The sequence below is a fragment of the Orycteropus afer genome, unplaced genomic scaffold (assembly GCF_000298275.1).
Source record: "Orycteropus afer afer isolate SDZICR_OR568_19922 unplaced genomic scaffold, OryAfe1.0 scaffold00098, whole genome shotgun sequence".
NCBI lineage: Eukaryota > Metazoa > Chordata > Mammalia > Tubulidentata > Orycteropodidae > Orycteropus > Orycteropus afer.
In genome coordinates this window covers 5,426,381-5,441,891 of record NW_006921685.1, presented here as the reverse complement: position 1 = coordinate 5,441,891, position 15,511 = coordinate 5,426,381, and positions in this window count along the sequence as shown.

Below are 15,511 nucleotides of genomic sequence, written 5' to 3'. Positions count from 1 at the left end.
TTAAGAAATTAATGATGTTCAGTTGTTTTTGTGATTTAAGCATTTGAAAGATTTGTTGTTGTTATGTGCCAACTCATAGTGACCACTCCTTGGGTTTCTGAGGCAGTATCACTACGGAAGTAGATTGCCCAACCTTCCTTCCGAGGAGTGGCTGGTGGGTTTGAACCGCCAGCCTTCTGGTTAGCAGTCAAGTGCCTTAGTCACTATGCTACCAGAGCTTCTATTTGAAAGATAGCAAGAAATATTTGTTAACATAGTCTTCTGGTCCTTATTTGGTGCCTGTATACTTAAAATATTAGACAGAACAAGTTAAATGTTAGCTTGTAATTTGTCTGTATATATTTAGAAATATTAAATATATGTATTAATTTTTACCAGTTTTACTTTTTTTACTTATTAGTAACTTTAAACAATCTACTTCCATAGTGATACTGCCTCAGAAACCCAGAGGGCTTGCTATGAGTCAGGTCTGACTTGACTCCACATAACAACAGCAACAAGAGTAACTTTAATAATTTTGACATCTGTGTTCACATTTTTATTTCCTTTTGATATGATTATTCATGCTAGATTCTCTTTCCAAATAAAATGTGAAAAATAAAAAAACCCATACCCAAAACACCCAAAAGACACAAAACCAAAATCACCCAATTTGCACTTATTTGAGGATTATTATGAACATGTCCTTTCTTCATAATTTTATAATTATATATCATACTTCAGTAATGAATCATTTTTGTGCGTGTATGTCAACATTCACTTAGCTAACTTATCTCCAAAGAAGAGAAGTAGCTGATAAGAAGTTAAATTAATGGTTAATTATCCTTATCAAATCACAGTTTCAAATGTGACTGATTTTCTAACTTTAAATTACAACATTCAAAGCATGATAGCAAGAATGTAATTGATGGAGAATTATTATCTTTCAACATATATTCTATATTCTTTAGGGCATCCCCTTGTGACTTTAAGAAAGAAAGCATTGGCCCAATAGTCACAAAAGCTGAGTTTCAGTTGTCAAGCATTACCAAACCTAATCCAGGTCCATTTTTTCTAATGAATGATTAGTTTATTTGATTGATAAAGTTGTCAGATTCTAGTACTTCAAGCATAAGAATAGAAAATCAAATTAATAAATGCATTTCTGTCATCCAAAATTGTCAGAATGCAAAGCAAAATGGGAAACACATTTAGACATTTTATGCCCTTCCCTTTGTAATAAAAGAAAAATAGAATGACAAAAATCAATGAATATGAAAGTAAGGTTCTGTGATTTCTTGAACAATCTAGTAAAACAGATTTTTCTATCACTGAGAAAATTTTCATTTTTATAGGTACAAAATTTTTATACACATATGAAAAGTGTCATTTTCAAGGTGTCTGGGATTCCAGGGGATGTTATTATTATTATTTTACTGAGATTATTATCAATTTACTGAAAAAGTGAATAAGACTCGAAGGTCGATGAACTTGCAGAAACATTTCCATTTATTTCTGGTTATGATATTTAAAATGCATTGTCTGTTAGAACTCTATGGAAAACAGAGTTCCATATATCTTAATACTCTACTAATTAGAAGCTGGATGGAATGAAAGTCTAAAGAAAATTGTTTTTTTAAGTCTTTGAAATTAAAAAGAAATACCGTATTAAGGGATCCTTCTTTTTGTCCAGCTATGTTGGCCTTGTCTCAGCTTCTGAAGTCTGGAAGCTCAGAGAAAGGTGCAGATGAATCATACCTTTTACAGATTTTTTTCTCTTATTTATCCTACCTTCTCTGTTCCAATTGCTAGGCAAAATATTATTATTATTTGCTTCTGGGATAATCCACACTAGTTCTGGAAACATGAAAGAAAAATAAAAAAAGGACTGGTATAATCTTTAAAAGTTGACACCCATTCTTTTTATTTCTTCTCAGAAACATCATGGCTAATTATCTTATCTGTGCATCAGAAAAAGTGAAGGCTTACACTTTACAATTTAAATAAAGTACTTTGATTCAATTTTTTTCCCTTCATTTTGGATTTTTTCTTAAATAATCTGGTTACTTAACCATTTTCTTCAAAGCAATAATTATTGAAACTTGATACAAAAAGTAGGAATATTTGTAGGTAAACATAAATATTTTCATAAGTAACTATGATCTTTACAGTATATGCCTTGCTAATTAGAGTGCAAATGCCCTGATAGGGCAAAGAAGTATTTGAAGATGAGAACATTTTCATGAGTAGCTGCTTCAGGGATGTGGGCTGCTTCTAATATATAAGAAGCAACTTTGAGGGAGGTATCCAGCTTTTTGGCACACTTGAATCGTGCATGTAGCCGAGTCACTATTCAGTGGCCTGCCATGTTTCCTGCCGATCTTGGGATTGTCTCTGGACTTAAATTAGTGGCCTGCTGTGTTGTGTGGTAATCTTGCAACTGTGCCTTTTCACTTGTTGACCTTGGGTTTGTCAGCCTCAGCAGCCAGCACCTGCCTGAGTGAAGAAAGCCTCTAGCTTCAGTGGGCCAGGAGCAAGAGGCAGAACTGAAGCCCAAGGTTGAGGGGCTTTCACCTAGTCATTAGAACCTGGCACTTTGAACTTGGACTTCTAGCCTCCTGAACTATAAGAGAATAAAATCCTATTTTTTAAAGCCACCCATTTGTGGTATTATCTGTTAGATAAAGTAACCAAAACATACATCTAATCCAAATCTGTGGAATGAAAGAATAGTGAAGATTCCAACCCACAAAATGCTTCTGCTGATTAAAGAGGGGCAGCTAACATGGCTGGTAACACCTGCTCAATGTGACCCATTCTACAACTTTCAGATTTCAATGTAAGATTTTCACATCACACTAATTTGTTTTCCTAGGTCAGTCAAGGAGCCTATGTTGATAAGCTTGTGCTTCAGAAGGAAGTTTGGGCAATCTATTTCCGTAGTGATACCACCTCTGAAACCCAAGGTGGGTCGCCGCTATGAGTTGGATCTGACTGGACAGCAATGAGTTTGGTTTTTTGTTTTTCTGGTTGGTTAGTATGCATTGGAATAGACTAGTAAGTATTAGAATTTATTGATAGTTATTCTTATGATTCTTATTTTCCTTAAGCTTCATCATCTCTTGCTTACACGAGTGCCATAATTTCTTATCTTTTCTGCCTTTTGCTTACCCTTCAATATGTTTTTTTTAATTGTTCACCTAAATAATCTTTCTAAAACACAATTAACATGTAATCCCCTGCTTAAATACCTTTGATACCTTCTACTGTCTAGAGTATCATTCCCCAAACCATGTTGAAGAGAACATTCACTCCTCGAGATGTTTACTGGAGCTCATTCAATGCTTTATGTGCATATTCTCCTTTAATGTCTCCAGGAAATTCTGCTGTAATAAATTACACTTAGCTCTGATTCACCCTAACATGTCATAGATATTTTTGACCCTGAAACTCTTTGAAAAATGAATCAATCCAGTTAAATAGCTCGGGAAATGTGAGCTATTAGTTAAGTGGACTAAGCTTTTAAATCCAAAATTGATATACATGTTCTGATGAGGCTTGATTATTTTTTTTTTCTGATTTGCCTCTAAGGCTATAACATAATTCACAATTTGTATATCTCTTACTATTCTCTCCCAGAGCCAGTGTGCATTAGCCTTACTTCAAAATTATTGACCACACAAATTATACTTTCATGCTTTGGGATCTTTGTTCCTGCTTGTTTTTCTGTTTGCAACCTCTGATCACCTTCTTGCCCTGTTAAACTCATATTCATCCTTAAATGTCCATTCATACCAACCTTTCTCTGAGATCATTCATAGGCCAGTCATTGCAGACATCAATTCATTCATTCAGTGGTTCTTCTCAGTCCTTCACTTAACAGATGTTTATTGAGCATCTATTGTATACCAGTCTCAGAATTCAGCAGCAAATAAGGGAGACAAGACCCTTAGGAAGGGGGTGATTAGATAACTTTGCTTACCTAGTATTCTCTGGTTATGCCTGTTGTTTTGGTATCATTATTAGTAGTGTTTTGGTTTAGTCTCAAAAATGTTCTGATAAATTGCATGATAAATTATGTAATAATTAAATTTAGCAGTGAGTAAGGGGAAAGTTATAGCCTTGTAAGCAAATCAGAAAAAATAATCAAGACTTGTGAGACCATGTGTGTCAATTTTGGGTTTAAAAACTTAGCCTGCATAACACATATGCAGTCCAACAGAAAAGATAACATTAAAAAGGTAATAGAAAAAATGAAGGATGTCACATAAAGCAAGGTAAAGTATACTATGAAGCAATATGATGGGAGAATACAGGGGACATAGTTGTTTGGAAAGCTCAGGGATGTGCTTTAAGGGTGGCTTCGAGAATGTTCCAGGGAGAGAATAGCGTTTCCAATGACACTGAGACAAGGAGTAGCTGATACTCTAAAGAAATTGAGAGAATAGCTATGTAATTTGGATTTGAGAGCAAAAAGTGACAGTAGCAAATGATGAGGCTATATTGATAAGCAAGGTCTCAGTTGCAGAGCATCTGCAAACATTTATAATGTTTTAGACTTTCTCCTAAGATTGGTGGAAAGTTACCTAAGCACTTTGAGTATTATGTTAATGGGAGTTATATGATCAACTTTTGTCTAAAATGGTACTCTTACTTGATCAAGCTTGGGATAAATACCTGGCAGTGGGAATGGAGGCACTAGATTCCTGAGACACTTAGAACACAGAAGTGAAAACGTTTTATCTGTTGAGTGTGGAGAGTGAAAGAGAGGGGAGTGAAAGAAGATTGCTGTTTCTCACCTCAGCAAACGAGCAGATGATGTCTTTTGCTGAGAGGTGGAATACAGTATTAGAAGAGGAGCAGTTTGAGGGAAGAGGGATGCCAGTTTCAGTTTAGATCTCTGTTATGTTTGAAGGGCATGTGAGAAATCCAAAAGAAAGTGACAGTAGTTTTGTGGAAGTAAGGATTGCAGACTCAACATTAAAAAATTTATAAATTCAAATATATATATTTTTGTTGTTGTGTTGTTATTTGCCATCGAGTCGGTCCCGACTCATAGTGATCCCTCCTTGGGTTTCTGAGGATATATTTTTTATTTTCCCCTAATCTGGAACAGCAGACAGCAGCAGCCAGGCATCCAGGTAAGGGGAGGGAGGGACCCAGACTGCACACCCACCAGCCAGGAAAGCAAGGGAAAGGGAAGCCAGAGGGGACAACAGCAGAGCAGCAGCCAGACATCCAGGGAGGGGGGGGAGAGGGACCCAGGTCCCACTCTCACCAGCCAGGAAAGTGGGGGAAAGAGAAGCCACAGTGGACGACAGAACAGAGCAGCAGCCAGGCATCAAGGTAAGGGGAGGAAGAGACCTGTTCCCACCCTCACCAGCCAGGAAACCGGGAGAAAGAGAAGTCAGAGGGATTATAGAGTAGAGCAGTGCCAAGGATCTAGGTAAGGGAAGGGCAGAGAGGTTTAAGAACAGCTAAGTGAGACAAATTTGTGTGTCAGTTTGTTGTACTATTGTGGCTTGTGTGTTGATGTGAGGCTTGAGGCTGTGCCACCAGTGTTTCAAGTGCCAGCATGGTTGCTCATGGTGCTCAGGTTTCAATCCAGCTTACAGACTGCGACAAACTAGGAAGAAGGAAGAAGCCATCCACTTCTCAAAGAATTGGCCAGGGAAAACCTTATGAATATCAGAGAAACACTGTCTGATACATTACTGCACAACTTTATGATAGCTTGGAAACATTATCCAATACAGTGCATAGTGATAAGCCCCTTAGGTCAGAAGGCTTTCAAAATATGGCTAGGAAAGAGCTGCATCATCAGTGTAGGGCCAACCTTACTGATATGCATAGAGTAAAACTTTTGAGACCTCCATTTGCTGATGGGGCATAACTCTAATTGAGGAGAAACAGCTGCAAACATCCATGAATAATTTTGTTGTTCTTATGTGCCATCGAGTCAGACCTGACTCATAGTGACCTCTCCTTTGGTTTTGAAATGGTATCACTACAGAAGTAGATTGCCCAACTTTCCTTCTGAGGAATGGCTGGTGGGTTTGAACCACCAGCCTTCTGGTTGGCAGTCAAATCCTTAGGCACCATGTTACCTAGGAACATGGAATGTATGAAGTATGAATCTAGGAAAATTGGAAGTTCTCAAAAATGAAATGAAATGAATAAAGATTGATATCCTAGGCATTAATGAGCTGAAATGGACCGGTTTTGGCCATTTTGAATCAGACAACCATGTGATCTACTATGCCGGGAATGAGAGTTTGAAGAGGAATGGCGTGGCATTCATCATCACAAAGGATGTTTCAAGATCTGTCCTGAAGTACAATGCTGTCAGTGATAGGATAATATCTATTCGCGTACAAGGAAGACCAGTTAGTATGACTATTATTCAAATTTGTGCACCAACCACCAAAGCCAAAGATGAAGAAATTGAAGATTTTTATCAACTTCTGCAGTCTGAAATTGATTAAACATGCAATCAAGATGTGTTAATTATCACTGGTAACTGGAATGCAAAAGTTGGAAACAAAGAAGAATCACCGGTAGTTGGAAAATTTGGCCTTGGTGACAGAAATAATGCTGGAGATAGCATGATAGAATTTTGTAAGACCAATGACATTCATTGCAAATATATTTTTTCAACAACACAAATGGTGGCTATACACATGGACCTCACCAGATGGAGTACACAGGAATGAGATTGACTACATCTGTGGTAAGAGGTGAAGGAAAAGCTCAATATCTTCAGACAAAACAAGGCTAGGAACTGACTGTGGAACAGACCACCAACTGCTCATAAGCAGGTTCAACTTGAAGTTGAAGACAATTAAATCAAGCCCACAAGAGCCAAAATATGATCTTGAAAATATTCCTCCTGAATTTAGAGACCATCTAAAGAAGAGATTTGATGCATTGAACACCAAAACTCAGGAGAATTATGAGATGACATCAAGAACATCATCCATGAAGAAAGCAGGAAGTCATTAAAAAGATAAGAAAAGAAGAAAAGACCAAAATGGATATCAGAAGAGACTCTGAAGCTTGCCCTTGAATGGAGAGTAGCTAAAGCAATTGGAAGAAATGACAAGATAAAAGAGCTGAACAGAAGATTTCAAAGAGCAGCTTGAGCAGACAAAGCCAATTACTGTAATGAAATGTGAAAAGACCTGGAATAAGAAAACCAAAAGGGAAGAACATTTCTCAAGCTGAAAGAACTGAGGAAAAAATTAAGCCTCAAGTTTCAATATTGAAAGATTCTATGGAAAAATATTGAATGATACTGTTGTTGTTAGGTGCCATCGAGTCATTTTTGATGCATAGTGACCCCATGCACAGCAGAGTGAGACACCGCCCGATCCCACGCCAGCTCCATGATCCTTGCTATACTTGAGCCCATTGTCACAGCCACCACGTTAATCCAGCTCATAGAAGGCCTTCCCCTCTTTCTTCGAGCCTCCACTTTACCAAGCATGACATCCTACTCCAGGGAATGGTCCCTTCTGACAACATGACCAAAGTAGGTGAGATGAAGTCTGGCCATTCTTGTTTCCAAGGAGCATTTTGGATGTACTTCCTCCAGGAACAGATCTGTTAGTTCTTTCAGCAGCCCATGGTACTTTCCGCATTCTTCGCCAGCACCACAACACAAAAGCATCAACTTTTCTTCAGTCTTCCTTATTCATTGTCCAGCTCTCACATGCTTATGAGGCGATTGGAAATATCATGGCTTGTGTCAGGCACACTTTAGTCCTCAAGGAGACATCCTTGCTCTTCAGCACTTGAAAGAGTTCATTTGTGGCCAACCTGCCTAGTGCTACACATCGTCTAATGTCCTGATTCCTGCTTCCATTGACATAGATTGTAGAACCAAGCAATGTGAATTCTTTGACAACATCAATTTTTTCTCCATTTATCATGATGCTGCTTATTGGTTCAGTTGTTAGGATTTTTGTTTTCTTTATATTGAGAAGTAATCCATACTTCAGAGTGTATTCTTCAATCTTCATCAGTAAGTGCCTCAAGTCATCCTTACTTTCAGCAAGCAAAGTTGTATCATCAGCATATCTCAGGTTGTTAATGATTCTTCCTCTAATCCTGATGCTATGTTTTTCTTTACATTTTTCTGTGTATTCCTGCCATCTTCTTTTGATGCTTCCTGTATCATTGAATGGAGTCACTTTACAAAAATAATTGGTCAATGTTCATCCATTTCAGGAGGTGGCATATGATCAAGAACCAATTATATTGAAGGAAGAAGTCAAAGCTGCAGTGAAGGAATTGGTGAAGAACAAGGCTCCAGGAATTGAGAAAATACCCATTGAGATGTTTCAACAAACAGATGCCCCACTGGAGGCATTCACTTGGTTATGCCAAGTGATTTGGAAAACAGCTACCTGGCTGACTGACTGGAAGAGAGATCCATATCTGCACCCATTGTGAAGAAAGGTGATCCCACAGAAAGTGGAAATTATAGAATAATGTCATTAATATTGCATGCAAGTAAAATCTTACTGAAGATAACTCAAAACAGTTGCAGCAGTATATTGACAGAGAACTTCCAGAGGTGCACACTGGATTCAGAAGAGGATGTGGAACAAGGGATATCATTGATGATGTCAGATGGATCTTGGCTCAAAGCAAAGAATACCAGTGTTTTGGTTACCTAGTGTGGCTCTGACAGGAATATACCACAAATGGGATGGCTTGAACAAACAGAAGTTTATTCTTTTAAGTTTGGGAGGCTAGATGTCCGAGTTCAAATTGCCAGGCTCTAGGGACTGGGTGAAAGTCCCTTGACCTTGGGCTTCAGCTCTGCCTCTTGCTCCCGGCCCACTGAAGCTAGAGGGATCTCTTTACTCAAGCAGCTACTGGCTGCTGAGGCGAACAAGCCCAAGGTCAACAAATAAAATGACACAGTCCCCATGTTACCAAACCACACCACAGGCCATTAGTTCAAGTTCATCAAAAGTCCCAAGCTCAGCAAAGCATGGCAGGCTGCTAAATAACAACACAGCTACATTCAAGGTTCAAGCATGTCATAGCTGGAGACCATTCCCAAAGCTGTTTCTCATATATGGGAAGCAGACGGCATACCCAAAGCAGCTATTTAGCTTCTCCAGAAGATTCCACCATGGAGTTAATTACCAGTCTCACAATGGGGAATAACTACATTCAGCTGCCCAGCTACTCTACCAGGCCCAGCCAAGTTGACACACAAACATAACCACCACAATCAGAAAGATGTTTACTTGTGTTTTATTGACTATACAAAAGCATTTGATTGTGTGGATCATAACAAATTGTGGATAACATTGAGAAGAATGGGAATTCCAGAACACTTAATTGTACTCATGAGGGACCTGTACCTTGACCAGGAGGCTGTTGTTCAAACAGAACAAGGGGACACTGCATGGTTTAAAATCAAGAAGGATGTGTGTCAGTGTTGTATCCTTTCACCATACTTATTTGATCTGTATGCTGAGAAAATAATCCAAGAACCTGGATTATATGAAGAAAAACATGGCATCAGGATTGGAGAAAGGCTCATTAACAACCTGCGATAACACTGACGACCTTTGCTTGCTGAAAGTGAGAATGACTTGAAGTACTTACTGATGAAAACTGAAGAATACACTCTGCAGTATGGATTACATCTCAATATAAAGGAAACAAAAATTCTAGCAACTGGATCTATAAACAGCATCATGATAAATGGAGAAAAGATTGAAGTTGTTAAAAACTTCCCATTGATTGGTTCTACAATTGTCAATGGAAGCAGCAGTCAAGACATCAGATGATGTATAGCACTGGGCAAGTTGGCTGCAAGGGACCCCTTTCAAGTGCTGAGGAGCAAAGATGTCTCTTTGAGAACTAAGGTGTGCCTGACATAAGCCATGATATTTTCAATAGCCTCATATGCATGTGAAAGCTGGACAATGAATAAGGAAGACCGAAAAAGGATTGATGCTTTTGAGATGTGGTGCTGGAGAAGAAATAAAGTACCATGGACTGCTGAAAGAACTAACAGATCTGTCCTGGGGGAAAGTGTAGCCCGCATACTCCTTGGAAGTGAGAATGGCCAGACTTCGTCTCACATAATTTGGTCATGTTGTTAGAAGGGACCATTCCCTGGAGAAAGATGTCATGCTTGGTAAGGTGGAGGGTCGATGAATGAGGGGAAGGTCCTCAATGAGATGGATTGACACAGTGACTGCAACAATGGGCTCAAGTACAGCAGGGATCGTGGAGCTGGTGGGACTGGGTGGTGTTTCGTTCTGCTGTGCATAGGGTTGCTATGAGTTGGAGACAACTCGATGGCACCTAATAACAACAACAATCTGTAACAAGAGAAGCTCTGGTAGTGTAGTGCCTAAGACATTTGACTGCTAACCAGAAGGCTGGCAGTTCAAACCCACTAGCCTCTCCTCAGAAGGAAGATTGGATAATCTACTTCCATAGAGATACTGCCCCAGAAACCCAAGGAGGGGTTGCTGTGAGTCAAAATCCACTTGAAGGCAGTGAGTTTGTTTTTTTTTTTTTTTACTCTGCAACAAATAGAAGAATTGGGGGAAGCACACATACTAAACACATACTGGTCCAGTTTCTCAGTCTTCCTGGTACTTTTAAGTCACAAATGTTCTTTAAAGCATCCTCTTGTAGAGCTAATTTAATGACTTGAACAAATAGCCAGGGAGTATCTTTAGTAGGACTAACTTTCTTTGTGGTCAGGGACCTTTTCTTAGAACTTTTTTTTTTTTTTTTTTCCCCTCTCTTTCATTGTGGTCAAGGATTGTTTATGGTATGAAGGAGCTTTGTGCCACAGGGTTGGGTAGATAGTATCAAGAGATATAATGAGAATTATGAGCAAAGTTTACATTGGGACAAAGGGAAGCTTTGGACAGAGTTAATTTATATTAGAAGGAACTTTAAATAGGATTATCTTGTGACACAGGAGTGGTTTTCATCAAATAAATACAATTAAATATTAAAGGTCATATGACTGAAGACTGTATATAGTAGTATACACAACAGATCATCATACTTGAGGGTGGTTAGGGAAGATAGTACTTGAGATGAATCTTGAAACATTTACCAGTTAAGACTGACTGCACAGAATTCTAGGAAGAGGGAACACATTGAAGAAAGACTCAGGGATTGAACAGCTTGAATTTTCAGTCATTAGGATGTTATAATTTTAAACACAGACAACTCAACCTAAATTTGTTGAACTAGAATAGAAAAATGTATTGTCTCAGGTAAATAAACAGACTAGCTAAGGCTTGATTCACGATGTGACTAGAACTCAATTCTTCTTTATATTTCTTGATGTTAATGTCCTCTATGTTGGTTCCATTCTCAGGAATCCTGCCTCCTTGTGATCCCAACACGACTGCAACAGCCCCTGACACTACATATTTCCTGATTTATGTTTCTTTCACAAGCTTACTTCCCAGAAATCCCTGCAAACTTTACCGTATTTTGTCCTTTTATTCTGACTGCATTATATTGCTATTTCTAAAGGACTGTAACAAAGCATAAGTCTTGTGTTACTAGCTCATTGCTGGACTTGAGAGAGGGGTCTAATTTACCTAAATTATGCATGTGTGAAAGAGGAGAGGTTGGATTTCAAAGAAAATATGGAACACAATTTTATACCATGTGGGGGAAGGGAAACTAGGTAAAAAACAGTAGATGTCATTCACACTAAGCAAACTATTATACCTCTCTATTATTTATTCATTGACAAACATCTATTGAATATCTACTATCTACTAGGCAGTGTTTAACTCGATAGGTCCCAGCTGTCATGGAGCTAACCTTTAATACTTCCTGTTGATAGAGTGTAGTGTGTGGTCGGAGAACAGGAGAAGTATAGGTGGAATGTAGGTAGAGGAAGAATATGTAAAGCCTTGTGTCCTAAGGAGTTTGAACTTTTTTGTAAAGAAAGCGGAGAGTCAGTAAAAGTCTTTAGAGGATAGCTGTAAGCTGAGGGGCAATAAAATTGGCAGAAGTCAAGGTCAGAGATGGGATGACCAAATATATGACTGTAGGAAGGCTTAAACAAGAGAGTGGCTGTGAGAATGGAGAAAGGGGAGGGTTATGATAAGAAGGCAGAATGATTTATTGTTTAACTCTTAATACAAAGCAAAGTGACTTTGAATTTACGCTTTCTTTGACTGACGTGGCAGCTTGGTTGTCTTGGTCAAGTGACCTTTCTCAGTTTCAATGTGATCATCTGTAAAATGAGATTTCTCTAAATGTTAGCCCAGTGTATGCCTGAAAATTCTTTCTAGGGTTATCATTATTTACTATATCTTGGAATAAAGTATTTGTCTAATATCCTTTCCTTAGTTCCACCTTTCAGAGGTTTCTGCTTGGGCCCACCCATTCCATTATTTCCCGAACACTTATATATTCATGACCTTGCTCCTTAAACATATTTATTGAAGTTTCATGGCAAGGAGAGACTACTTTGAAGTTGCACACTTTAAAATTGATTATTAGATATTCTTTTTTTAAAAAAAATTCTTTGTCTAATGGCTACCAGGAATCTAATTGGCCACTCTTCTTCCTGAATTCAAGACATATGCCACTGGGCTCTGCTTTCCACCCTTTTATTGCCCAGCACTATTTTTAGACTGCTCTACCTTCTGTTGTTGTAGTTAGCTGCTGTTGAGTGGCCCTTGACTCAGGTGACTCTGTACAACGAGACAACCCCATTGTATTATATAAGGATTTCATTAGTTGATTTCTGTGTGTAGGTAGTCAGGCCTTTCTTCCTAGTCTGCCTTAGTCTGGAAGCTCTGTTAAAACCTATTCAACATCTCAGCAACATCCAAGCCTCCAAACAGGCAAGAGGTAGCTGGGCTTGAAGAGACCCCTCATGGTAAGCAAGATTCTACCACTGAACCACCATGCCTTCCACCTTCTATTGAAGAGTGTGCCCTTTAATTTTTTACCTGTTCCCATCCAGTTTATGCTTCAGGGCCTCACCTCTCCCACTCAGGGGAGACTATCAAGTTATTTTCCTAAGTAAAGTTTTATCAGCTTCTACAGGCTGAAATTGACCAAACATGCAATCAGGATGTGTTAATTATCACTGGTGACTGGAATGCCAAAGTTGGAAACAAAGAAGAATCACCGGTAGTTGGAAAATTTGGCCTTGGTGACAGAAATAATGCTGGCACTCGTATGGTAGAATTTTGCAAGACCAATGACTTGTTCATTGCAAACACCTTTTTTCAACAACACAAATGGAGGCTGTACACATGGACTTCACCAGATGGAACACACAGGAATCAGATTGACTACATCTGTGGCAAGAGGCGGTGGAAAAGCTCAATATCTTCAGCCAAAACCAGGCCAGGAGCTGATTGCGGAACAGACCATCAACTGCTCATAGGCAAATTCAATTTGAAGTTAAAGACAATGAAAACAAGTCCAAGAGAGCCAAAGTATGATCTTGAATATATCCCTCCTGAATTTAGAGATCATCTAAAGAATAGATTTGATGCATTGAACACCAGTGACCGAAAGCCAGATGAATTATGGGAAGATACCAAGAACATTATCCACGAAGAAAGGAAGAGATCACTAAAAAGACAAGAAAAGAAGAGAAGACCAAAGTGGATGACAGAGGAGACTCTGAACCTTGCCCTTGAGCGGAGAATCGCTAAAGCAAATGGAAGAAATGAAAAGGTAAAAGAGCTGAACAGAAGATTTCAAAGAGCAGCTCGAGTAGACAAAGCCAATTACTATAATGAAATGTGCAAAGACCTGGAGTCTGAAAACCAAAAAGGAAGAACATGCTCAGCATTTCTCAAACTGAAAGAATTGAAGAAAAAATTTAAGCCTCGAGTTGCGATATTGAGAGATTCTATGGGCAAAATATTGAATGATGCAAGAAACATCAAGAGAAGATGGCAGGAATACAGAGTCACTGTACCAAAAAGAACTGATCGATATTCATCCATTTCAGGAAGTGACATATGATCTAGAACCAATGGTAAAGAAGGAAGAAGTCAAAGCTGCAATGAAAGAACTGGCGAAGAACAAGGCTCCAGGAATTGATGGCATACCGATTGAGATATTTCAACAAACAGATGCCCCATTGGAGGCACTCACTCAGTTATGCCAAGAGATTTGGAGGACAGCTACCTGGCCAACTGACTGGAAGAGATCCATATTTGTGCCCATTCCAAAGAAAGGTGATCCCACAGAATGTAGAAATTATAGAACAATATCATTAATATCACATGCAAGTAAGATCTTACTGAAGATAATTCAGAAACGTTTGTAGCAGTATATTGACAGAGAACTTCCAGAGGTTCAAGCCGGATTCAGAAGAGGACGTGGAACAAGGGATATCATAGCTGTTGTCAGATGGATCTTGGCTCAAGGCAGGGAATACCAGAAGGATGTTTACTTGTGTTTTATTGACTATGCAAAGGCCTTTGATTGTGTGGATCATGACAAATTGTGGACAACATTGAGAAGAATGGGAATTCCCGAGCACTTGATTGTACTCATGAGGAATCTGTACCTTGACCAGGAGGCTGTCGTTCGAACAGAACAAGGGGACACTGCATGGTTTGAAATCAAGAAGGGAATGCGTCAGCGTTGTATCCTTTCTCCACACTTGTTCAATCTATATGTTGAGCAAATAATCCGAGAAGCTGGACTATATGAAGAAAAACGTGGTATCAGGATTGGAGGAAGAATCATTAACAACCTGAGATATGCAGATGATACAACTTTGCTTGCTGAAAGTGAGGATGACTTAAGGCACCTACTGATGAAGGTTGAAGAATACAGTCTGCAGTATGGATTACATCCCAACATAAAGAAAACAAAAATCCTCACAACTGGACCAATGAGCAGCATCACAAATAAATGGAGAGAAGATTGAGGTTGTCAAAGAATTCACATTAGTTGGTTCTACAATCGATGGCAACGGAAGCAGCAGTCAGAACATTAGACGACGTGTAGCATTGGGAAAGTCAACTGCGAAGGAACTGTTTCAAGTGCTGAGGAGCAAGGATATCTCATTGAGGACTAAGGTGTGCCTGACACAAGCCATGATATTTCCAATCGCCTCGTATGCATGTGAGAGCTGGACAATGAATAAGGAAGACCGAAGAAGAGTTGATGCTTTTGAGTTGTGGTGCTGGCAAAGAATGCTGAAAGTACCGTGGACTGCTAAAAGAACTAATAGATCTGTCCTGGAGGAAGTGCAGCCAGAATGCTCCTTGGAAGGAAGAATGGCCAGACTTCGTCTCACCTAGTTTGGTCATGTTGTAAGAAGGGACTGTTCTCTGGAGAAGGATGTCATGCTTGGTAGGGTGGAGGGTCGACGAAAGAGGGGGAGGCCTTCAATGAGATGGATTGATACGGTGGCTGCGATGATGGGATCAAGTATAGCAGGGACTGTGGGGCTGGCGCGGGATCAGGCAGTGTTTCGTTCTGCTGTGCATGGGGTCGCTATGAGTCGGAAACGACTCGACAGCACTTAACAACA